The sequence below is a fragment of the Oryza glaberrima genome, chromosome 9 (assembly GCF_000147395.1).
Source record: "Oryza glaberrima chromosome 9, OglaRS2, whole genome shotgun sequence".
In the NCBI taxonomy this organism is placed as follows: Eukaryota; Viridiplantae; Streptophyta; class Magnoliopsida; order Poales; family Poaceae; genus Oryza; species Oryza glaberrima.
Genome location: NC_068334.1, coordinates 6,917,416 through 6,941,526, shown reverse-complemented (window position 1 = coordinate 6,941,526; position 24,111 = coordinate 6,917,416). Strand labels below are relative to the sequence as shown.

At 43.2% G+C, this 24,111-nt stretch overlaps 1 long non-coding RNA gene across 1 annotated transcript; it reads right to left on the bottom strand.

The window, feature by feature from the left end:
• Nucleotides 1-1,068: 1,068 nt before the first annotated feature.
• LOC127784181 (uncharacterized) lies at nt 1,069-7,643 on the bottom strand. The gene is made up of 3 exons (XR_008019460.1): nt 7,289-7,643; nt 1,491-5,392; nt 1,069-1,404 (listed from the first exon to the last, which is right to left on the bottom strand). It is a non-coding gene; the product is annotated as an uncharacterized LOC127784181 (long non-coding RNA).
• Nucleotides 7,644-24,111: the final 16,468 nt, after the last annotated feature.

Here is a 24,111-nt window from a genome sequence, read left to right as displayed (position 1 = left end):
TAAATGTAGACATGGGGCTGATTTTGCATGTGTGTGTGTCTATATATATATATATATATATATATATATATATATATATATATATACATATACATATACATATACATATACATATACATATACATATAGGACAGTCATATGGGGCACCATAGTGCCCGGGCACCATGGTATCAAATGCACAAAATTACTCAAATTTTTCAAAATTTTCAAATTGTGAGTATATACCTAGTTATAATAATTTGATTCATACCTATACCTATCAACAAAACAATTCAAATTTAACTTTATTTCACAATCCATGATTACATACCTAACTAATTATATGTATGGATGCTATATACTTAGAATCAAAATCTAACAAAAACAAGTTCAAATTCAGTTCAAACTTGCTTTGAACTAGTTAGTAAAGTAGTTAATGTTAATACCTAAGTAATTAAAAAAGTTTCATACTCATTTCAATTGGGTATATACTCAATTTCAACAATGGTGCCCGGGCACCATGGAGCACCAAACAAATTTACTATATATATATATATAGGGTAACGCTAAACCGTACCCAGGGTGTGTAATAACTAAAATGCTCCCCTCACATGCCCCCCTACCCACCCCCCTACCCACCCCCCACCCCACCCCCACTCCCACTCCCACCCAGAAAAATCACCTTTCTCTCTCCTCCCCCACCCCCAACCGCCCCACACCCGCACCTTTTTGTTGCCACGTTCTTTTTTTTTTCGCGACCATCTCTTAGTAAGTAAATTACTTACAGTAGTAAAAGAGCCTATCAACCTATGAGTAAATGAGTTACTAACACTCCCGCACACTACTAACACTCCCGCACACCCAATTGATTTCTGTTGTTTTCCTTCCAACGTGAAACCGTAAGTAAAAGAATTACTAGGAGATTACGTCCGCGCCCAATATTGTTTTCGTCAATAAGTTATTGGTTTTTGTTCATACTAGGGCCTCACTAAGTAAATCAATTACTCGTGAACATATTGTTAGATTAATTCGTTATTGTTGAGTAATAATTTTACTATCTAGTTAAATATAGTTAAATAGACTCAACTATTTTTCACGGACACTTATTAGCACATGGTAAATGTTTTACAATAAACCTACACGATATGAATACAATGAGAAATATGAGAATAGTAACTTTTTTACAATAAGCCTACACGGCATGAAACAATCATATGGTGTGAATAAACATTTTACTCCATGACAATATAACATAGATCTAGACACCGGCCGGTGGTTGGTGGCGGAGATGGCTGGCGCTGGCTGGACATTGACGGAGTCGCGTCATGGAGGTGGCCGTTGCTGCTCCTCCATGGCACTAGCTAGCAACCGGATCTGAAAATGTACTTGGTTGTATTCACATGAGCATAATGTGCTCTGCTATACCTGAAAATGAGAAAGCAAAAATTAAGGGTCTGTTTGGTCGGTGCCCTGAGTAACCTGCCTGAGATTTTTATGTGCCTGAGAGCTACCTGAGAAACCAATGAATTTAGCCTGGTCAGGCAGCCTGAAGCATAGTCTGTTTGGTTGCTGAAATGTGCCTGACGAATACTCATCGGTTAAACTTATTGTAATTATTGTAGCATATACTGTTAATTAGGTACTAATTAAATGGACAGATAATAACCATCAAATTAATTGCATCTCTTGTTAAAGAAAATGTTAACATAAATTAGTGAAATAATCCCAGGTCCTAAGATGGACAAATGCAAGCACATTTGCCATGCTGATTTGATTAGTGGTTAAACACGTTGACTAGATACTCGCCTGGAGCTCAGGCCACCAAAATTGATGGCCTGACTCAGGCTAATGAAGCAGCCGGAGAGGTCAGGTCAGGCAAGCATTTGATTTCTCAGGTCTTCAACCAAATAATGCTCAGGCTAGGCTCAGGCTAGCTGTCAGGTCAGACATATGAGCTCAGGGTAGCAACCAAACAGGCCCTAAATCCGAACAATAATGTTCTTGGGCTCGCCTTACTCCCAGCCTACAATTGAACATTGTGCAACTCAGCGGAATGAGAAAGCAAATACCAAATCCAGAAATAAATCTATTTGGTCAAGATGATTGGAATAAATCATTCAGCTACAAGGTTCATTTTCTAGATTTTCTAGTTCAACTGAGCCGAATGAATCATTCCACTGCACTATATTACAGATGGGTAGATGGCACAGTTCTAGAAGGGTTAAAACTAGAGGGTGAGCATTTAAGTAAAACCAAATAGATCCGTCTAAAACAATGATAAATTCTCAGATCATGAATCATGACACATCAGTAAATAACATTTGAAAAATAGATTTTTTTTTCCTCCGCGATGCAAAACTGGGATAAAAAATGGCTCATTTTTTCCTTCGCACAAATAAATGGGAATCAAGGAGTTTTAATCCTTCAATGATAAAAAACGTTACCATCATCACGTTAATAGGTTGTAGATTATTTTATTCAAACACCTTTGCTCTGTTGAACCACAAAATTTCGGAGAGCAGTTCAGAGAAAATCAATTGATATGCTCTGTTGAACCACAAAACTTCATAGAACTGCTACCTAATTGAGCTTCTAGAGTTTTCATTTATCAAACAAATCAGAGAACCTGATGATGATGCTATTGGCAGTTTTCCAAATATTGCACGCAATATATCTCTAAGGAAATTACATAAAATATCCTAATTAATAAATATAATTGCCTTCTCAGGACTCTATCCATGCGTGGCAATCATCATGAGGCACATCAACCTAACCCGACAACATATGCAATGTTATATTATCGAATTCGGCTCGATCGGCTAACCCCGTCCGACTCGAACTCTGCCGATCTTAGTCGTAGCCGATTCGGACTTCAGCCGATCTTCACTCTGTTTCCGGGACAATCTCTATCTCGATTTCCATCTCAGTTTCTTCTTCACATCCGATCCTTGGATTACCAAATTTGGTCGTTAACACATGCCCCCCAAGTCCGGAATATTGGATAATGTTTCGGATTTTTCATACGTCGACTCCGAGAGAATATCGCACCTGCCGTTTTCCGACCGTTATTCAGCGCTTTAAATACTAACCGTTGTCCCTGAGAAATCTCACACCGTTTCCTCCATTTTCACTGCCGAAGCAAACTCCTTCCTCTCTCTCTCTCTCTCTCCGGCAATCCCCTCAGTGCACGAAGCGATTTCCTGGCGATTTCCTCTCCGACCAAATTTCCGCCCGCGGTGATGTCGACCTCCGCCATCCCGTTGTCGCGCCATCAGCCGAATATGCTGAGGTATGCGCCCATCGGCCAGATCCCTCTTTTCTGCACAGTAGATTGGTTTTCCTCATCTCATCTTGTCTTCTTCTTCTCTATCCCTTTTGGATTTATAGCACCTCTCCAATCTAGTTGCAATCCCAAGTCTGTCGCACGAGAGACATTATTTCCTTGGTCCGATCGGCAATCTCGACCCTACTGATTTCATCATTGGCGAAACCAATAGAATCCCTTTCAGATTGGCCAACCCTAATCTAGGTCATTGGATGAACACCTTCAAGTCTTGGCCATCTCTTGAGAAAACCTCCCCTGAGAAAAGCTGGACCACATGGTACAAGTGTGTATCGGCTAGCAAGCAAACTCATTGGGACGAAATTGGAAACGGCCAAGCACTTGCCCTCACTATAGCGAATTTGTCGACCCCCGATTTTGGAAATCAGAAATCTTCTGTGTTTATCAGTACCAATCCCGGGATCAATAGTTGGTACACACATACATAGCCGAATCACAACATATCACGAATGAATTCAGGCTAAGAGAGTTAAATGCTTACATTAGGGCCAGGCAGGCCAACAACTATCGGAGAAACAACAGCGGAAGACAAAAATAATACAAGGGCCCGGTTGACATGCCACAAGCAGTCGACTGGGGAACGAGACCTAGAATGGAACTGCACTCCGATCATCTTGTTAAGTACGCAAGCGTACTAACAAGGGCTTCTCTTCAACACTCTGCTAAAGGATATATATAGAGCAATAATGAGTACAAAAGTACTCAGCAAGCCACCACAGAAAATGCAGTAATGTACAGGATAATACAAGGGGTGGCTATGGTTACTTTGCGTAAAGCTGAGTTTTCAAATATCATTTCACAAACCTAAGACCTAGCATTGACTGATCAAGTTTTAATTCCACAATTCATTATTCAACGACGGTTCTGTCCACCATCCATTGTGTTCCCAAGGATAGCTTCCCGCCATTGAGTCGTCATGGTTTTCTGGGGTCTACCCCTTCTCGCCTCTCGAGAAGTTGATCCACCAGTACAAAATCATCATGCATCATCCCACTCAATCAGTTTAAGAATTTAGAGTCTAGCCAAGTGTAATACACGTCCCGGTGCTCAATAACCACGAGCACGGCTATTCGAATAGATTTGTTTACTCACACTGCAGTGGATGTACACTTTACCCGTACTCTGCGACTTGCCTAACACATGAGCCTACGTCCCAACGAATGAGACTTGACACGGCAAAGCCTTTCAATAACCTCACTTTGGCAGTACCCGCTCCATGAACTTGAGTCCTCATGCACTCTAGGCGTACACGGTTTCTAGTAGTGAGAGGAGTTCTGGCGCTCCCGGGAAGGGAAGACTCACACATGCATTAAGTTATTAAGTTTAGGTTTACACATGGCAGTCCTACCGATGGCGACACCACTGTAGGCACCCACCCCTCACGGTCCTACCAATGGCTGCCCCACCGTAGGCCCTGTCTCACACACGTCAACAAAACCACTATGCAGGGATACTGCCTCCACTCGGCTATTTACTCCGCTAGGTCTATACCCATACGAGAAGTACGGTTGTACTGGAGTCGTTTCATGCTTAGCTTCATGGCTCGGTCCTTAATTGACTAGGGACGGCACTAGCCTTTACTGGACACCACCCAAGTCCTCCAGCAGCCCCAGTCGAAAACATTTGTTTAGTTTTAACTTTCTTTCACTAATCATCTCATCAATGTCATGGCAATGTGGCGCTCATGTCTCCACATGCCGTATCTCAACTACCTTCCCCAAGGTAGTTGCCCAAGCATAAAGCATTTGATAAATATGAGAATGCATGAATCTAAATTAGCATTACTAAGCATTTGTCATAAGTGACTAGGGACTCATACGTAATTATGGGTACAAGGGAATAATGAGATAAGCAATAATCAAAGGCATGGCATAATAACAAATAGGATATTCATCATTGCATGCAATTTTATTTGTAAACAAAACAATTTCGCAATTAGGATCAACATGCTCAAAGGATGGGGTGATGACTTGCCTGCTCAGGATAGTTCTTATTCTTGATATAATCTTGGTCAACCTTCACCTCCTGGAAGCTGCATACGTTGCCTCACGACTAATCGATATACGGATTCTATAATACGCGAGAAAAACCAATATTCAAGCAACAATCAATATGCACAAACAAAATATAATTGTTGGGTCGTACCTAGGGTTGCTCGCATTACTGTGTTTGCTAATGGATTGTAATTAAGGTGCTACAAAGTCTAAACTATGGGCTGCTCACATACAGAACTCAATACTCAGGACTACGGGTCTGCGGCTCAAATATCTATCAAGTATGGCTATGGGGAGTTCATGACTAAACTAGCTTTGATCGTAAATTAAATGGTGACGCCCTACAGGATATTTACCAAGGCTCAGTGGATAATTTAATCATAACAGGAGTTCTAACGAGATGGATTGTCTAAGCATCGCTCTACAAATATTACTGTATAAGGGTTCCAATGAATTACGTGCTCTGTAGGTTAGATTAGCGTGGTCCATAATATTATAGTTAAAGTTTATCTCAATGCATACTTTTACAATAAATAATCCTAAGTCACGGACAAACTACAATTGTGTGAGGTCAAGATTTATAATTAGTGTTTTATCTAACTTTGATGTTTATCTTACAATTCATAGTTTAATAGGTGCAACAGTAGGTGATTGACTTACTGTGTATGTGTTAAATGGATGTACTGTACATGCAAGTTCAATAATATGTTAATTGGATTATTTACCGAACATGAGTTATTTATGGTTCTGTTAAATAATAGGTGTCAACCAAATTATATATATACTACTATATAGGACATTGCACTGGTTAAATCTATCATTCGATTGATTCCATCACACGCAGCTCTGTCATTATACCTCATGGACAAACTAAGGACTGATATGTGTGTACTTAGATTTTCAGTTATAAACTCATTAAGTTAAACCTCTATTTAGACAATGACTAAATCATGAACTTGACTATATATAATCATGGAATAATAAATGATACTAATATCTCCTATCTTTGCTTTAAATTGAACTAATACATATAGCTACACATGGTTCCCATAGTGACAGAACATGTTAACAACAAGTATTCCTCTACCTAGTTCACTGTACAATGATAATTTTTATTTGCTAGCACATTTTTAGTTTAATCATTATCTAATCATTTGATATTAATTATTTAATAATTATAAATATATTTTATCAAATAGTGAGTTATATATCATTGGGAAGCTTATGAATTTATATGAATTTAGGTTCAAGTTTCACTCAAATCGGAGCTCAAATGAATAAGTTATGCTAGTTTAAATATTCAAATTTAAATTAATCCGAGAAATTGTAAAAAGTTACTGTTCTTATCCGATTTAGTTTGATCCGAAACCTATCCACAGCTCAGAGTCACTGACGGGTGGGGTTAGGGGTCTTATTATCTTTTCTACCGAATTATTTTTGTTAGAGAAAAATGGGGAGTGGGCCAGGCTTGTCAGTGGCTCGGCTGCTCTCTTTCTCTCTCTCGTTCTTTTCTTTTCCCCGTCGTCTTCTATCTCTCGCACGCGACGAGCAGAGGTGCGGCGCGCGTGGCTCGGCGTGGCTGGCCCGGGCCGGGACGGCGGCGGGCGGCTCGGCGACGGCCGGGGGAGGCGCGGAGGATCTCCGGCGATCTCCCGTCGGCGGCCACGGCGCGTGGCGACGCGGAGGCGAGCGGCGCGGCATGGCCGCCATGGCCGAGCTCCGGGGTGCAAGGGGACTCGACAAACGGCGAGGTCTCAAACCAATTATTTTGGCGCACAAGCTTCTACAGATTATGGTGATTCCGTTTTGCTAGCTAGGTGGGAAGGAGAGTGCTCGAGGTGACCTACCCACGGCGAGCCCGCCGATGGCGAAGCGGCGGCCGGGACGGCACGCCGAAGGGCGCTAATCGCCAAAATTGGTGGGGGATTTAGCTTCTACGTGACTAGGAGGAGCTATAGGAGCGAGGTATTACCGAGAGACGGCGGGATGACGAAATTATCGGTGCGTGGCTTAGTGCGGACGAAACAGGGACGGCTAGCGGTCGGCGACGCCCAAAAGTGTTCGACGCGTGGTTCCTGACGTCCAGCAGCTCCCGGCATTGATCCAAGGCAGCAGAAGAAGTAGAGGTGTCCCGTGTCATAGCTCCCGTGGTCAAGGCACTGGCTCCGGCTTCAACTCATGGCAGTGGAGGAACGCACACAAGGTGTTTGATGAAATGCATTTGATGAAAAAGGCAGAGGGTGATGGAGATTTTGTTGGGGGCTTGGATTGGGGATAAGCCAGGATGGCGTGGAGGATAAGGTCGTTGACAGGCGCGCTCGATGGCTGTCTACGGCCTAGGTTTAGGGAGGTTGACGCGGCTAAGCTTCCTCCTCCTTCAACACCAAGGTTTTGTGGCTCCATCATCACCCTATGGCCTATAGTCTGCGAGTTTTAGCCCTAGCTGAGTCAGAGGACTCCGTTTTACCCATCGGACACAAAGAAGGGCGCTAGTCATCATTAGATGTGGATAAGGCGGCGGACGTGGCCATGGAGGCTTGGGGAGAGCGGGTTTTCCCGGCGTAGGGCGGTTGGCGAGGGCTAGGGGTGACGCGAGATGGCGTTCCGGCCGTTATCCATCTGCTCCGAGGCGACGCGCGATGGCAACGGCGATGACGCGCGCGTTCGTGGCGGCGCAGCTTTTCACGCGGAGAATCGGCGGCTTGGTCGGGCGGCGGGCCCACGCGGGCGCGGCGCGGCGCACGGTCACGCGGCACATGGGAGGGAGGCGTGACGCGGAGCGGGTGGTGTGCGGTTGGGTGTGGGCGCGGCCATGCGTGATATGGCGGCTAGGTCCGAAGGAGGATTGGTGCGCCTGATGCTGAGACCGGATCGAACATGTTGAGGATAATGAACAGTGCGCCCAGAAAAAGAAGAGAAGAAGAATAGAAGGGATAGAGGAAACAGGGAGGGACTAAGCTGTAAAAGTGGCTGAGATTGGAATTGAATTGAGATGCAACTCAATACATTTTGGATTTGAGAATTCTAATATTTTATTTGAATATTTATTTATTTCTTCATATCTCTACCAAATGATTCTACTCTATATTGGATTATTCCAAAACTAAATTAAATAATTAGGGGGGGGGCTTTGATAGTCCTAAAATTAATTAAAATATTATAATGAGACCATTATTAATACAATAGCACATTAGTTGAACTTATTTGTATAACAATATATTCATGTAAATTGTATTTATTATTTAGATGCGCATCTTTAATTTTGATTTTTCCATTGAGACGATTTACGGTTTGGCAAACAATAACAACCATAACATCCAGCATGATGCAAAAGTTTTAAAAAGTTCGAAATTTTAGTGATTTTTATTGTCGGGATTTTTCAGGATGTTACAGAATTCGACTAAAGATGAGCCCTTAATGGCCGCCGCCGCCTATTTCTGGTCCAACACCATCAATGCCTTTTTATTCAACCAAGGGCCGATGACACCAACCCTGATAGATATCACCATGATTACTTGTCTGGATGTGTCCTCGTCGGCTAATCCCATGAACCTAAATACCAAGTATCAGTACGACTTCAGGACCAAGAGCATAGGCGGTTGGTCTGGTTACGTAGCAGCATATATGGGCCAAGGATCTGTTACTCCTCGAGAGCATGTGGCCTTTTTACTCATGTGGCTAGAAAAGTTCCTTTTCTGTGGATCCAGTTGTGGTCCTACAACCAACTGGCAGTTTGCAGCTGAAGCTCTGGAATCAAAAAGAGAGTTTCCTCTAGGCAAGATCCTCCTCGGCTACTTATACCAATTGCTGAGCAATGTATCGGCCAAGATAGCCGTCGGCTCAGTGGTTGGAGCAGGTGGACCATGGTGGCTGCTATAGTCTTGGCTCAACCTGATGGTCATGAAGGTCGTCAATCGGCCATCTGTAATAGAAGCCGAATTCCCAAGGTTGGAACCGATTGTAGAAGATGATGGAGAAGAACGTACCCACCGCAGATGCACATCCTATGGAGAATATGCTTCCGCACCAGCCGATGCAGGGGCAAAGCTATCAGCTGAACTACTTAAGGACTGGTTCTGCAGCTTTTATGAGGGCTTTCAGAAAGATGCTCGAATTTGGTTTCCCTACGAAGATTCAGCACTTCTAGAGCATCCATCGGACTTTAGATTTGACGACATCAACCATGAAAGATACCAAAAGTCTAGAGAAGTCTTCTCAGCTGCAATCAGCCCATGCATCCTTCCTGTTGGCATTCATCAAGGGAGAAATATTCAAATCTCCTACGAATTCTATCACCCAATGAGCTCGGCCAGGCAATTTAGGTTGGGTCAATTACCAATCGGCTTGTTCTTTGCCGACAAGATCCAATGCCGAGGGGAAATTTCATCAACCTTGATGATTGATCGACTGCTCAATCTCCAAGGACCTCCTCTAGGCAGCATTAAAACTATAGAGCTGGCAAGGTTCAGGAGCAAAAACTTTGACAGATGGTGGGGTGAATGGAAGCTGCATCTGTTCCACCAACCGGCCTCAATGTATATGACAGATCTCTTTTCTGATGTTATACCTCAGGTAAACCTTGATTTCATTAATTTCATTTGAACAATTATCAGCCGATTCATAACTTGACTAATCTTCTCTTCTGTTTTGCGGACAACAGAATCTTCCCCTCCTCACCAAAGCAACAGCGGCAGAGATATGGAATATGCCCTAGGTCTAATTCCAAATGGAGGTGGACCATCTCCTTCTGTCATCGGCTATCATGCCCCCAAGACTTCAACTCACTTCCAAGGGCTCATTAGAGAACCAACCGATGCTGGTAAAATGAGAAAAACCAGAGCATCAGCTATAGATCCATCGGCTCCGGCTCCAAAGAAGAAAGCCAAGTCAAAGAAGACCAAGCCAACTGATGATCTGCCTGCCCTAGATCCATCCATTGAGCAAGCTTTGGATGAACAAGAGATCGAAGAGGATGTTGATGAAGCTGCAGCTGAGGTAAGTGATACAGAAAGAACTCCATCGGCTTCACCTAAACAAACTCCTCCGACTCCCTCTGCTCCAACTCACTTCTCTAGGGTAAATATCTTTCCTTGGTTCCCTTTTATAACCATTTTATCCTCCGCCGATTACTCATTAATCTTGTCTTTGCAGAAAAAGAATATTGTTGTGAAGAAGAAATCGGCAGCACCAACTCTCAAACCGGCTCCACCATTAAGATGTTCTTAATTCTTTCACCAGTTGATCTCAGCTGATCTTGTCTAATACTTGTCCCTTTTCAGCCTCCTCCCCCTTCTCCCCCTGTATAACAATCATCTAGTGACGAAACTCCATCAGCTACAGGGAGTCACCGTGTTGAGGAAGAAGAACAACCAGTCGTTCCTGGTATCCTAGTAAGTTTCCCTTTGATACAAGAACTTAGATCGGCTATGTTTATTTAGCTCCTATCTTAGCCGATCTATTCTCTTTTGACATCAAGGACTACTTTGATGAGACAGAGGAAGAAACCACAAGCAAGGCTCTAGCCCCTTTGGATGACGCTGTCAAGAAAACACTTAAAGATACATCCCTTCGGCTAGAGTCTTCATTAGACAATCTGGTAGCTGATTGTGGTTCAATTCAGGCACGATTTGCAGAAATCCAAGCCCTAATCCCAGATGATTTGGCAAACACCATTTCTCTAGCAGTATTCCTTGAGCAACACCAATTTAAGCTAGAGAAGGCTAAGCAACGTATAGCCGATCGGCGAGAGCGAATGAATATCGAAACCACTATTCAATCCAATCGGCAGCTCGTGCACGAAGAGAAAGCCAAGTTAGACCAACTCTCTGTTGGGACGATTCAGTTGAATATAAATCGGCTTGAAGCTCGCAAAATTGATCTAATAGCTCAACTTGAGGAGTGCAACGCCGAGCTGGATCTTGAAAAAACAAAAGCTAGCTGATCTTCCAAGTGCCGTTGAAGAACAAAAGTCCAGATTGAGATCGGCTATCAAGAATGTAGCAGACATGACTAAATCTCTCAAGATCATCCCTGGAACCGACGCCCAAGACATCCAAGCCATCGAAGAAATAGATCAAATCAGGCAACGGGCTTTGTCGACTATCCAGCGCTATCTGTCTCAGTGACATTTTTGTGTAATAGACTCTAGGAATTTTGTAATCGGCTAAGAAACTCTGGCTCTTTATCTAACTCATCTTGATATGCCGATTCACTATAACTCCACATTTTTGCTCAAAAATTTGCAATTTTCATATATGTGCCCCCCTAATTTTACAATGTCAAAAGCATTGATAAAGTTATAATTTGAACTAAGGGCGATATAACAATATCGGCAATTGTACATCGACAAACCATAACCGATTACAATATGAAAAACGACTAAGGGCGCTATTACAATATCGGCCATTGTACATCGGCAAACCACAACCGATTACAAGATGAAAACAACCAAGGGTGATACAAAAATATCGGCCACCTCAAGGCGATGCGAATACATCGACTACCATGTATCGGCAAAATCAGCCAATCATGCATTATGCCAAACACTTGGGTAATATTTCTTCAAATATTTTCCATTTAGCGCTCGGCCATAAACTTCTCCATCGAGTCCTTGCAACATGTAAGCTCCCTTAGATACAACTTTATAGATTTGAAACGGTCTTTTCCAATTTGGTGACCATTTGCCGAATTTACTATCCCGAGTCCCAATCGGCAAAATGAACTTCCATACAAGTTCACCTTTCGAAAAAGTCTTGGGCACCACTTTCTTGTTGTAATGCCGAGCAACTCACTCCTTATCCTTGGTAACCTTTGCAAGGGCTCATAATCTTGACTGAACCAAGTCTTCCCTTTCATCGGCAATGAGATTATAATACTCATCAGCTGTCAAATCATTTTGCAACTCCGTTCTTCTTGAGCCGATTCTAACTTCCCATGGTAAAACAGCCTCATGTCCATAAACAAGTTTATAAGGAGGGACTTGGATCGATCCATGACAAGCCATCCAATAAGACCACAATGCTTCGGCCAATCGAGTATGCCACTGCCGAGGATAATCAGAAATCTTTCTCTTAATCAATTTGATCAAACTCTTGTTAGATGCCTCGGCTTGCCCATTAGCTTGTGCATAATATGGCGAAGAATTCAACAATTTGATACCCATGCTATCGGCAAACTGAACAAACTCATCGGACACGAAGATTGAACCCTGATCGGTTGTAATGGTTCGAGGAATACCAAATCGATAAATTATATGCTCTTGAACAAATTGTATAGCATCCCCAGAATCAACGTTCTTCAAAGGAATCGCTTCTATCCACTTGGTAAAATAATCGGTTGCCACCAATATAAACTTATGCCCTTTACTCGATGGTGGATTAATCATACCGATCATATCAACTCCCCAACCTCTAAATAGCCAAGGTTTAATGATAGGATTCATAGCCGATGCTGGTGCTCTTTGAATTGCTCCAAACTTTTGACAATCTTGACATCCCTTGTAATATTTGAAACAATCCTCCAGCATTGTCGGCCAAAAATACCCTGCTCGTCTAAGCAACCACATCATCTTATGAGCCGATTGATGAGTGCCACAAATTCCTTCATGTACTTCACCGATTGCAACCTTTGCCTGATCAACATTCAAACACTTAAGCAACACCCCATCAATCGTCCGATAATAGAGCTCATCATCCAATAAAGTATACTTCAAGTAGTCCATTTCTGATTGGATACAAACTTTGTAGCATATTTGTCTTGCTTTCACTTTGTAACTTTGTAAATATTTTAATCTTATAAATTTAAACTACTGGGCAAAGCCCTTGCAGTACTTTCAGTCAAAAAAAAAGTATACTTCAACGCTTTATATCGCAATTTCTGAGAAGCCGATTGAGATGGATTCTGTAAATATTGATGTACATCGTATCTCCAACATCGGTTGTTAATGCAGCGATCTCAACCTTGACATATTTGATCATCAGCTTATATCCCGATGCCCCTTGGGCCAAATCATTAGCTTTAATGTTCTGCTCTCGAGATACATGCTTCAAAGTCACCAGCCGAAACTCTTTCATCAGCTCTCAGCACTTCTCATTATAAACCATTAATGTATCATTATTGCACTCATATTCTCCTGCCAATTGACTGATCACTAGCAAAGAATCTCCCATAATCTCAATAGCATCGGCTTCAACTTCCTTGAGCAATTGCAACCCTTTGAGAACTGCCTCATACTCAGCCTGATTGTTAGTTGCATAAGGTTTAATAGTATAAGCAAACTCAAAACTTGCCCCCCGAGGAGAAATTATAACCAAGCCGATACCATAACCATGAGTGCATACTGATCCATCAAAGAACAAAGTCCATGGCACAATCTCAACCGAGCCGATTGAATCATCACAATGATCAACAAAAAAATCGGCTATAGCTTGCCCCTTGACTCATACCAAAGATCAAATTCTGTTAAGAAAATATACACTTTTCAACCCTTCCTTTCAAAATTGGAGCCGATAACATGTAGTTAACGACATCGGCTTTGCATATAACAGTGCATTCATTGGACAATAGATAATGCCTTAACCTTGTACAGGAGAAATACAAGCACAAGCACAACTTCTCCTTAGGGGAATATCTTGTTTCTGCATCCAAGAGCCGACGACTTAAATAAAACACAACCCTTTCTTTCCCTTCCAGCTCCTGAATCAAGACTGAGCCGATTGACTTCTCACCGGCCGATAGATATAACCTAAAAGGTATCTCCTTCTGTGGAGGAATTAAAACTGGAGGAGAACTAATATATTCCTTAATACTATCCAAAGCCTTTTGCTGCTCTTCCCCCCAAGTAAACTTTTGATCGGCTTTCAATCTTAACAATGGTGTAAAAGGTTCTAACCTTCCAGATAAATTAGAAATAAACCTTCTAACAAAATTTATCTTGCCGATCATCTCCTGCAATTCTGTCTTATTCTCTAGAGGCTGAATTTTCTTGATTGCATTAACACTCCTTTGAGTTACCTCAATCCCCCTCTCATGAACAAGAAATCCCAAAAATTGACCAGCCGATACACCGAAAGCACACTTTGTCGGGTTCATCTTCAAGCCATATTTCCTAGTTCTCTCAAAAATCTTCCTGTCACGCCCGGAATTTCTATCCAAAATTCCAAACGCTTACATGTGCGTGAACCCTCGTCCAGGAATCAGCCGAGGCACACAATAACAAATTGATAATAGAGTACAATTATTACTCTAATTAATAAGCGAATAAAATGTCATTACAGAGGTAGATAGTTCCTCTCAATCAATAAAGATCTAAGCAGCGGAAAAAAAAATAAATAAACGGCGCAGACGACTCCACTCCACAGGCAGCTTGACCAGGGCTACACCTAATCCTCCACACCATCAGCATCACTGTAGAACTCCTCCTCTGATGAATGATTGCAAGGTGAGTATATGACATACTCAGCAAGTCACGCAGCAAATATGCAAATGCACAGGATAACAAAGGATGGCATAGTAGGGTTTCATTTGCATAAACAACATTTAATAAACATTTCAGAATTTAATAAAACAATTAAGTAATAATTAAACAATATTAATCCAACACTATACAACATACCCTGTTGCATAGGCCCAACCATTCTGAACAACCATCCCGGCTGCCCAGTTCTATCTCCAAACCAGGAATATACCATTCCAAACCAGGAGCTAATCAAATTATTACCAGATATAGCATCTTTTATTATGATGAGAAGTGTGAAACTAATCACGAAAAACATTGTTAGACCCGCCCATAACCGCGGGCACGGCTATTTGAATAGTTTTACTCTGGCCAGAGGTGTACCACTGTACCCACAAGACACAGCCCCACAACATGTCATCATGTGCCTCAATACCACCACGGTATCTCGGAAAGGAGCTGTAACAGTATCCCTCGCACAACACAATCCACCACAGCGCACCGTTCCTGGATCATAATCACCCCCTTATAAACAAGGCATGGACTCCCCAGCGACCCCCGTGGGCTTATCAGTCTGGTGCCCCGCAATGAACCATGTTATACAAAAGGTAAAGCCGTTGCCCACGCTGGCTTGGGTTGGCACGGTTAATGTTTCACAACCGAAACTCGTGAACCGGTCCTTAATTGTCATGAGCACGACCATCAAAACCATGTGCTCACAACCCCCCATTATCAGGTTTTAGTTGGCAATTTAATTAATTAACCAATCACGATCGACCATCGTGAACTATCATTAAGCCATCATTAAATAATAGTGAATCATAAGTTATCCCAATAGTGTGCTAATGTTTCTAAGCATGGCTAAGCAATCGTATCTATTATCTAGCTGAACTAATATATAAAGCTCAACTAGTCAAGTTACAGTAACCCAAGGTATCAAGGAATAAAGTAATCAAGAACAAAAGGGCTATAACAAACAATAGGTTAATTCCACCCAATGACATTCGAAAATAAATGCAATAGTTGAATAGAAACAATAGCTTTAAATGGGATCAACATGCTCAAAGGGTTGTTTGGGATCTGTGTGACTTGCCTTGCTGGCCTTGGAACTCTTCAAATTCTTCTCCTGCAAACTCAGACTCTCCGGGAACGTCGGAATCTAAAGAGAAAAGAGCAAAATCACACAAACAGCACATAAACAAGCATGAACAGTACATGTGGATATTTTTAACATGTAGATCTCAATTTTAGAAAAATTTAGAGACTTGAACCAACTAAATCCGAGCTAAGATGAATTAGTTATGAATTTTCAAAGATTAAATCGGATTAAAACACTTATATGGATTTCAATTGAATTATGACGCAATAATGAATTATTTTTGAAAAGGAAAAATGGAATTATTGCGTCAGCGGCTAGGGTTAGCGGTGGACCGGGTGCACGGCGACGGCTCACGAGAACGGACGCCCGAGATCTTTCCATCCAAAACGAACGGCCGAGATCGACCGATCCACGGCCGGACCACGGGAGACGACGACGACGACGTCAGCGGTGACGTCACCACCGGCGGCGGCTCGGGCACGCAAGCTCGCCGGCGAACGACGGCGCGGCAACGCGAACGGAGAGCACCTACGGGTAGCGGACAGCACGGCGAACTCACCGGTGACCAAAGTAGCGGCGGAAGATCAACGGACGGCGACGGCGTCGAGGAAGAAGCGGCGGCGACCTTCGGCTTGACGACGGCGACGGTGTTTCGGCGGTTGACAGCGACGGCGGCGAGAGACGAAGGCGAGGGTGGCGACGGGTAGCGGCGGACCTGGGGGTGCTTTCATAGGGGCAAGGAGGCGGCGGCGAAGGCCCACGGCGACCGGCGACGCGATGGAAAGTCTAGGGTTCGGAGGAGAGAGATCGATCCGAATTGAACTCGAATCCACGGATTTCCAAACGAAATTAGCCGACGATTCCAAAAGAGAAAAGGTAGAGGAGATCCCGAAGATCATTTCCCCTCTATTGATTTGACCGGAGAAGGAAAGGCGCGAGCGAATTTGGAAGGACACAGCGGCGCGGCTCGGCTAGGGTTTCGGCCGGGCGACGGCGCGACGAAGACGACGAATCCGACAGGTGGGCCCCACCTGTCAGCGAGCGGACGCGCGCGCGCGAGCGGCGGCTCGGCTGAGGACTGGGCCGGCTGGGCCGAGGGAGAGAGAGAGAGGGTTTTGGGTCGACTTTCGACCCAAGGCCAAAAGAGACTTTTAAAAACCTTTTTCCATTTAAATTATTCATGAAGTGCAATTCCATTTATTAAAAATACTTCCTTAGCTCAAATAAATCCTAGAAAAATCTAGGAATTATAGAATTAAGCATAGTATTTAATGAAATTTTATCTGGCCCCATTTTATATTGGAATTTATTATTTAAAATTAGATCTTCTCTTCTAGGCTTTTAAAATCATTTCTAATAATTCCAATTAAACAATAATTTATATATTTAGGATTTTTAGGGTATGACAAACCTATCCCCCTTAAACAGAATCTCGTCCTCGAGATTCGGAAGAACTGGCAAACAGATGCGGATGAGCTGACTTCAATTCATCTTCTCGTTCCCAAGTAGCTTCTTCTTCCGAGTGATTACTCAATTGAACTTTACAAAAACGGATAACTCGATTTCTGGTTCTTCTCTCATCTGTTTCCAAGATACGGATTGGTTTCTCAACATAGGTCAGATCCTCTTGGACTTCTATCTGTTCAAGATCAGCTTCTTCGGTAGGTACCCTTAAACACTTTTTCAATTGTGACACATGGAACACATTATGGACTCCTGCTAAAGATTGAGGTAACTCCAACTGATAAGCGACCTCTCCTCTTCTACTGACAATCTTGTAGGGTCCCACGAAACGCGGTGCCAATTTTCCTTTGGTATGGAAGTGATGAACCCCTCGAAGAAGCGTGACACGAAGGTACACGTAATCTCCTTCGTCAAAATTTAGATCTCTACGACGATTGTCGGCATAACTCTTATGACGAGACTGGGCCACACGCAATCTTTCTTGAATGATTTTCACCTTTTCTTCTGCTTCCCTCAGGATATCCGTCCCGAAAACCTGACGTTCTCCCGTTTGATCCGACAAAAGCGGAGTGCGGCACTTCCGACCATACAGTGCTTCGTAAGGAGCCATCTGAAGACTAGCTTGATAACTGTTGTTGTACGAGAATTCCGCATAAGGTAGATTCTTATCCCAACTTCCACCGAAGTCTAAAGCACAAGCTCTCAACATGTCTTCCAAAATCTGATTTACCCTTTCGGTTTGTCCGTCCGTCTGTGGATGATAAGCAGTACTGAAGTTCAACCTAGAACCCATCTCTTCTTGAAGCTTCTTCCAAAACTTTGAAGTAAACTGACTACCTCGATCAGACACTATTCTCTTAGGGACACCATGCAAACACACAATCCTTGCTATATACAATTCCGCCAACCGACTTCCGGAATATGTTGCCTTTACTGGGACGAAATGAGCCACTTTGGTAAGTCTGTCAACTATTACCCAAATAGAGTCATGGCCTGAAGACGTTCTGGGTAGACCAGTGATGAAATCCATACCGATTTCCTCCCACTTCCATTCTGGTATCTTCAAAGGCTGCGACAAACCTGTGGGTTTCTGATGTTCTGCCTTAACTTGCTAACAAACATCACATACTGCTACGTATTCTGCGATTTCACGCTTCATACTTGCCCACCAAAATCTTTCCTTGAGATCCTGGTACATCTTGGTACTGCAAGGGTGAATGGAGTATAAAGTATCATGAGCTTCTTTCAGAATTGCATCTTTTAAATCTTTGTTGTCGGGGACACAGATTCTCTCGCCCAACCATACAGTTCCTTGCTCATCTTCCAAGAAACCGATAGCTTTTCCTCTTCTCATATTCTTCTTGATTTCTTGGATATCAGGATCATTAATTTGGGCTTCTCTAACCTGATCGATTAGCGTGGGCTTTGCTTCTAATGCTGCAACGAATCCTCTACTGACAATTCCCAAATTTAATCTTTCAAATTCCTTGCATAACTCCAATGGCAACTGTCGTCCTTCGGTAGCATTGCAATAGCCTTTCCTGCTAAGAGCATTTGCTACAGCATTAGCCTTTCCCGGGTGATAATGAATTCCCATGTCATAATCCTTAATTAATTCCAACCATCTCCGTTGTCTCATGTTCAGATCCGGCTGAGTAAAGATATACTTTAAACTCTTGTAATCGGTGTACACCTCTGTACGAGTACCGAAAAGATAATGACGCCAAATCTTCAACGCATGAACCACTGCAGCTAACTCAAGATCATGAGTAGGGTAATTCTTCTCATGCGGACGTAACTGACGAGATGCATAGGCAACCACCTTCCCATCTTGCATCAGAACACAACCTAACCCAAACTTAGATGCATCGCAATACACTTGGAAACCCTTCCTTGGATCAGGTAAAATCAAAATAGGAGCTGATATTAAGCGATTCTTCAACTCTTGAAAACTCTGCTCACATTCTTCCGACTACTTGTACTTCACCTCTTTCTGAAGCAGCCGTGTCATGGGCTTAGCAATCTTGGAGAAATTCTCTATAAACCTCCGGTAATATCCTGCGAGGCCTAGGAAACTGCGAATCTCTGAAACTGTCTTTGGTTGTTTCCAGTTGGTTACGGATTCCACATTGCTAGGATCAACGGCAACTCCTCCGGCTGAGATGACGTGACCAAGGAACTTCACTTCAGACAACCAAAATTCACACTTGCTAAACTTGGCATACAACTGATGTTCTCGCAGCTTCTCTAGTGCAAGACGAAGATGTTCTTCATGCTCTTCTTTTGTTCGAGAGTAGATAAGAATGTCATCAATAAAGACCAGTCTGATGTATCCCTTTTGAAGCAAATCGTCGACTTGCCTTTTGACTTCTGCCAACTCATTGGCTGCCATTCTATAAGGTCTCTTATGGATCGGAGCGGTTCCTGGTACCAAATCTATTCTAAACTCTATATCTCTCTTAGACGGCATACTAGGTAAATCGTCCGGAAACACGTCCGGGTATTCCTGTACTATGGGAATCTCTTCCAAAGCTATTTGGTTCAGACTTGACCTTAAAGACTCAGAAGACAATGCATGAACAGTTACAACTCGACCATCATTGCTGGTGAGAGTTACTTTTCTATTGGCGCAATCTATCACAACTTTATATCTGGCTAACCAGTCCATCCCTAGGATGACATCAAGGTCTTTGGATTCTAATAGGATAAGATTGGCCAGAAATGGTACTCTTTGAATTTCTATTCTGACAGAGGGGCTACGTTGTAAAGAGAGTGCTTGATTACTCGGGGTACTAACCATCAAAGGACGTCTAAGATCTTCTACTTCCATCCCATGATTTCCCGCAAAACTCATAGATAAAAATGAATGTGTAGCACCAGAATCGAAAAGCACTGTTGCAGGAATTGAGTTAACAAGGAACGTACCCAAAATCACATCTGGAGCACCTTGAGCTTCTGCAGCAGCAACATGATTAACACGAGCCTTTGATGTAGGTGCGGTAGAGTTACTCTGGGCAGGGACAACCTTCACGCGTCGGGGCTTCGGACACTTGTCAGAGTAATGGCCTGGTTCACCACAGTTGAAGCATACTCCGGGCTTGCTGCCTTGCTCCCTCTTGGCAGGCTGTTGCTGTGTTGGAGCTACAATAGGGCGTGGAGCTTGATTGCGGATGTTGTTGCCCGCATTGTTGTTGAAGAACTGACGCTGCGGACGAACAACAGACGAAGAACCTCCCTGTGACATGGACTGGGGTCCTAAAGTAAGACGCGGCCTCTGACTATTCCCCTGTTGTGCCTTGAAGTGAGCAATCCGGCGTTTCTTCTGCTCCATGCGGTTGTACTTGTCCTCCTGGCGAATAGCCTTATCCACTAACTTCTGGAAATCATGATAATCCCCAGTCATGAGTGGGTAAGACAGCTCATCATTAAGTCCTTCCAAGAACCTCTCCTGGCGCTCTTCATCAGTGCGCACATCTTCCGGAGCATAACGAGCCAGACAATTGAACTTGTGCAGATACTCGGTGACCGTGCGAGATCCCTGGGTGAGCGACCTGAATTCCTTCTTCTTGAGAGACACCACTCCCGATGGCGTATGCGTCTTCCGAAAAGCAGCGGTGAATTCAAGCCAAGTGATAGGTTCAGCAGTAGTCCTGTTAAGGCGAAAATGATCCCACCACTCAGAGGCAGGGCCATGCAGTTGGTGTGATGCAAATGAGACCTTCTCCTGATCAGTGCACTGAAGCAAATCCAACTTCTTCTCTATGGCGTGCAGCCAATCACCAGCTTCAACAGGATTAGTGGTGCTAGAGAAAGTGGGCGGCCTCACACGAAGAAATTCTGCTAACTTGTTCTGGGGAGGTGCATGGTTATTTCCCTGGTTCTGCTGGTTCTGGAGTTGCTGTATCATCATGTTCATAAGCTGTGCCTGTTGAGCCAGGACTTGGGCAAGCGTGGGATTCTCTCCATTGTTGTTGTTGTTGATGTTGGGACCATTCCTGTTGCTGCGAGTGAGCACCATCTGGCATGGGCAGGAGCACAAGAAGAGAAACCGGAGAAAACTACTTAGGATAGAGAATTAATTTTTCTACTAACTTAACTTTTATTGATCTTAACTGAGTTTCATTATTACAAAACTGAAGACTCTCACACCACTAAACTCACCAACTACCTAACACTCGAAAGCAAACAAACGCATGCACTTACATCCCACCACTGATGTAAACCACATGCAGGACCAACACACACAACCAAACTTAAAACAAGCAAACTAACACAACGATCTAGGACAACGGCTTGACAAGGAACTCTAGGTCTTCCGGGCATCGGAGTTGATTGAAGGCTCGTTCGGTTCGTCTCCATCATCTTGAGTTGCTCCCCACTCGATCTTGGAATGGGTGCGCTTGGATTCTTCTTCACCATCATCACTTACATTGACGACCGGAGTATCCGCTAGGGCTGGGGTGACTTCTTTCTCCACCACACGGACCTTTGGCGCCAATTGGTAGCGAGGGACGAATAGAGCTCTCTTCCTTGCGGTAAGACGAACCCTGGCCTTCTGCGGCGGTGCTTCTCCCTTCAATGCGGCTAGTTCCTTCTCCAAACGATCCACCTTATCTTCTAGCTTACAAATCTTTCCACGATTCCGGTCTTCACGATCTTGAGCTGCTAGCACAACCTCCGCGCGGGTCTCATCCATAGCCCACAGCATCTCGACCAAATGCCTTGTGGTAGCATCATTCTCAATCCCCGCAGTCTCAAGGCAGCTGCCACGGTCACTTCCTTGGGGTTGGCGAGGATGGTAGCGATACTCAGTGTCGGCCAACTGATCACTGTAGCGATCGCGGAGCTCTCCTTTGGCGATCCTTGCCACCTCTTGATATGCATGAATGTAGTTTCCTCCTCCAGCTTCGAACATCACTGATGGGATATCTTCACTATTACTGTTCAAGGTGACTTTGACTCGACACTTCTCTTCATCACGATCATGAGGAATCTGGGCATACATAGGGGCAGTCCCAAATCCTATGGCAAAGGACATCGTACGCAACTCCTGGACAAATCCCTCAACACCAAACAAGTACTCAGGCTTGAAGCGCGGCATCTAAAGACAAGTGAAAGGAGAGAGTTAAGACATTTATCCAATTAATAGCACAAGTTTTTGGATTAATTTGAATAAAGTTGGAAAATCAAAGTAAAAGGTAAGTAAATAAAGTAAACCAAGCTTGCAAGATAAGTTGAAACAATTGGAAACAAGATCACAAATTTTGCACTTTTGAACAACAGGTTTCAAATAAAATAAAAGAAAGTTATAAAATCAACATGCTAAATTTATTTCATTGTAGCAAGATTAAATAAAACAATGTTGTAAAACTTTTGCTGGTAAATGAGTCATTAGTACAGTAATAGATGTACAGTACTAATAACACTGGAATAAATTTTGAATGAGAACCACTAAAAGAGATTATGAAGTGCATGTGCTATTAGTATGGTTTAATTAAAAGAGAAAGGGAGGAGAACAGTTCTACTTTTCCAATATTCTTAGAGGGCTTCTATGGGTAACCATTTGGCATAACCTAGGGTCAAGGAGGCTCTGATACCAACTTGTCACGCCCGGAATTTCTATCTAAAATTCCAAACGCTTACATGTGCGTGAACCCTCGTCCAGGAATCAGCCGAGGCACACAATAACAAATTGATAATACAGTACAATTATTACTCTAATTAATAAGCGAATAAAATGTCATTACAGAGGTAGATAGTTCCTCTCAATCAATAAAGATCTAAGCAGCGGAAAAAAAATAAATAAACGGCGCAGACGACTCCACTCCACAGGCAGCTTGACCAGGGCTACACCTAATCCTCCACACCATCAGCATCACTGTAGAACTCCTCCTCTGATGAATGATTGCAAGGTGAGTATATGACATACTCAGCAAGTCACGCAGCAAATATGCAAGTGCACAGGAAAACAAAGGATGGCATAGTAGGGTTTCATTTGCATAAACAGCATTTAATAAACATTTCAGAATTTAATAAAACATTTAAGTAATAATTAAACAATATTAATCCAACACTATACAACATACCCTGTTGCATAGGCCCAACCATTCTGAACAACCATCCCGGCTACCCAGTTCTATCTCCAAACCAGGAATATACCATTCCAAACCAGGAGCTAATCAAATTATTACCAGTTATAGCATCTTTTATTATGATGAGAAGTGTGAAACTAATCACGAAAAACATTGTTAGACCCGCCCATAACCGCGGGCACGGCTATTTGAATAGTTTTACTCTGGCCAGAGGTGTACCACTGTACCCACAAGACACAGCCCCACAACATGTCATCATGTGCCTCAATACCACCACGGTATCTCGGAAAGGAGCTGTAACAGTATCCCTCGCACAACACAATCCACCACAGCGCACCGTTCCTGGATCATAATCACCCCCTTATAAACAAGGCATGGACTCCCCAGCGACCCCCGTGGGCTTATCTCCGCCACTTCTCAGTCTGGTGCCCCGCAATGAACCATGTTATACAAAAGGTAAAGCCGTTGCCCACGCTGGCTTGGGTTGGCACGGTTAATGTTTCACAACCGAAACTCGTGAACCGGTCCTTAATTGTCATGAGCACGACCATCAAAACCATGTGCTCACAACCCCCCATTATCAGGTTTTAGTTGGCAATTTAATTAATTAACCAATCACGATCGACCATCGTGAACTATCATTAAGCCATCATTAAATAATAGTGAATCATAAGTTATCCCAATAG